This window comes from Pinus tabuliformis, chromosome 1_1 (assembly GCF_031772625.1).
Source record: "Pinus tabuliformis cultivar Carrire ecotype Pingquan chromosome 1_1, CPIR1, whole genome shotgun sequence".
Classification (NCBI taxonomy): Eukaryota; Viridiplantae; Streptophyta; class Pinopsida; order Pinales; family Pinaceae; genus Pinus; species Pinus tabuliformis.
This window is the reverse complement of record NC_142297.1, coordinates 401215204-401218117: the sequence shown is the minus strand read 5'-3', so window position 1 is coordinate 401218117 and position 2914 is coordinate 401215204.

The following is a 2914-nucleotide window of genomic DNA, read 5'->3' as shown; positions in this document are numbered from 1 at the left end:
GTCACCATGTCCCCACCATGAGTGAGTCTCAGACCTTGAATTATCCCTTCTTCCTTAGTAGCTCTAATAGCTCTTCCTAACCCTTCCATCATTAGAATGAAGAGGAAAGGAGAAAGAGGATCTCCTTGTCTGAGACCTCTAGAAGGCTTGAAGGATTTGGAAGGAGTGCAATTGAGAAGAATTGAACAGTTGGATGTTGTAATTAGCACCATAACCCATTTAATCCAATTGTGATCAATGCCATAGACTTTTAAAATTTCTCTTATGTAAGACTAGCTAAGTTTGTCATAGGCCTTTTCTATGTCTAGTTGCATTATCATTCCTGCTTGTTTGTTGGTAATGAGTGAATGAACCATTTCATGTGCTTGAATTATATTATCTGTAATTTGTCTTCCTTCCACATAGCCTATGTGTTCCTCTGACACTATGGTTGGGGATAGGTTTAAGACGGTTGGCAATGACTTTGGACATGATTTTGTATATCACATTGCATAATGCTATAGGTCAAAATCTGTCTGGAGAGGTGGCCTTCTCCTCTCTAGGGATTAAGGCTATGAAAGGTTCATTGAGTGCCTTTAAGACTTTCTTAAATCTTTGAGATTCTTCCACTACCTCCAGGATGTCCTGTTTCACTATCTTCCAACAAGCTTTGAAAAGGTCCACATTAAAGCCATTCGGGCCTAGTGCTTTCCCATTTTGCTTCTCTTTCACAGCTTCCTCAATTTCTTCCACTGTTATTGGTCTATTGAGATTGAAACTATATTCTCTGGTGACCAATTTAGGGATGTACTGAGTGATTTTTTCCATAAACTGGTATCTATTTTTCGAGGTTTCCTCAGCAATTTTATAAAAATGCTGTAGTAGAACCTTCTCCATCTCTTCATGAGTGTCTCTCTCTATACCATGCTGATCTGTATGTTTCACAATTCTATTTTTGTTTCTGTGAGCTATGGTGGATCTGTGAAAGAATTTGGTGTTTCTCTCCCCTTCTTTAATCCATTGTACTCTGGATTTCTATCTCCAGAGTATTTCCTCTTGAAGGCATCTATTGTCCCACTCCTGCTGGAGTGACTCTGCCATCTCTTTCATTTCATCTGTGCAACCTTCTGTGAAAGGATCTGGTTTATTTCCTTAGTTTCTTTTCCACCTCTCCTTTAGCTTTGAATATGTTACCAAATTCCTTTTTGTTCCACTCTTTGAGTCTCTCTTTAATGTGTTTGAGCCTACAGTGAAGTAGGAACATATTTTTTCCTTGAAGATGAAGATCTTCCTTCCACCATTGTTCAATATTTGTGAGGAAATCTTAGTGTGTGAGCCAAGAATTCTCAAAGCTGAAGGGGGTGTTCCATGGTTTGCCAAAAAGGGAAGCTTCCAATTGGATATGCCAGTGATCTGAACCCCCAAAAGGTAGTATGAGTGTAGTAATGATGCTTCCCCTGAGAAGAAGTTCCCCTGAAACCATAAATCTATCCAATTTTGAGGTCACTTGGGTAGGACCTCTGCTTTTGTTATTCCAAGTAAAGATTCCATTTCTTGTTTCCATATCAACCAATTTCATATTGGTGATCAAGTGCTGGAAGGAAATTGAATCCCTCCCAAGTATACTAGTTCCTCCTTTCTTCTCCATGAGTGATTTTGTTATGTTAAAATCACCTCCAAGAATCCATGGTAAAGCTGGGTATCTCTTTTTCATATTCTCTAGTGTTGTGAGGAGTCGAAGTTTGTCCTCCATTGGTTGTGGACCATAGACATTGGTGATCATGTAACATTGCTTGTCACCCTCCGGTTAGAAAATTAGAGAAAGGTGATGTCTGGATGCCTCTATATCAATCACACCAAATTCCTGTGGATCTTAGAGAGTGAGAACTCCACCAGCAGATTTATTTGCCTTAACTTCAAGGTATTCATATATATTTACCCATTTGCTATGTTTTTCGCGGATCCTCTCCACTGAGCATTTTGTTTCCTATATGAATACTATGTCATTTTTTTCCTCTCTAATCCTTTTACCAAGATTCCTCAGTTTTCTTTTACTACCTAGTCCTCTAATGTTCCAGGTTCTGATCTTCATTGAGGTGGGGTTATAAAGGAGTAACTAGAAAGGCCTTTCATCCTTCCTGGATCAATCATGAGCTTGCCACACTCCAATAGTAATCCTTTCTATCTTTTTCTTCCCCTCCTTTTGGCTAGATTCTTTGATAATTTTCCTCTTACTAATCCTATTGAGGATGTTCCTTTGTTTTCCTGGTTGTCATGTCCTCTTTTGACTCTTGCAGTTGTTTGATGTGCCTTGTTAAAGAATATTTGTTGGACTGTCGCTCTGTTCTAGAAACGTTTCCAACTCCGCGTTCTCCCTTTCCAGGATCTCTTGTAAATCTTGATCCTCTGTACCACTTTCACTTTGAGTCATTTCCTAGTCTTTTTATACTTCCATGGTACTCAAAGGGTCCATTGTGTGTTCATTCTGTTCTTGAATGTACTCCATGCTGGTTTCTTTTTCTTTCCCCCTTGTTGTTTGATTCTCTATACTCTCTTTATCCCCTCCCTCAGCTTCTTTTTCTCCTAAGATATCAAAACTGTTGTAACTTTTTGTTTTATCATTCACACTATGGTTCTTTTGTGTCTTCCTTCCTCCTCCTTTTCCTTTTCCTCCTACTTTGGTGAAACCTATCTGGGCTTTTCGTTTGTTGGTATTTAGGTTTTCCTCCCTTCGATTGAGAGGAAAGTCTCTAGATAAATGCCCATTCTCATGACATTTGTGACATCGGAATGGGATATGTTCATAGTCAGGTTCTTGAACCCATTCCTCATCATAGACTTCTAGAATCACCTGATCTGGAAGGGCTCCTCATAGGTCCATCTCCACACATATACGAGCATAGGATGTATATTTTCCCCTTAGGGTTGCCTCTGA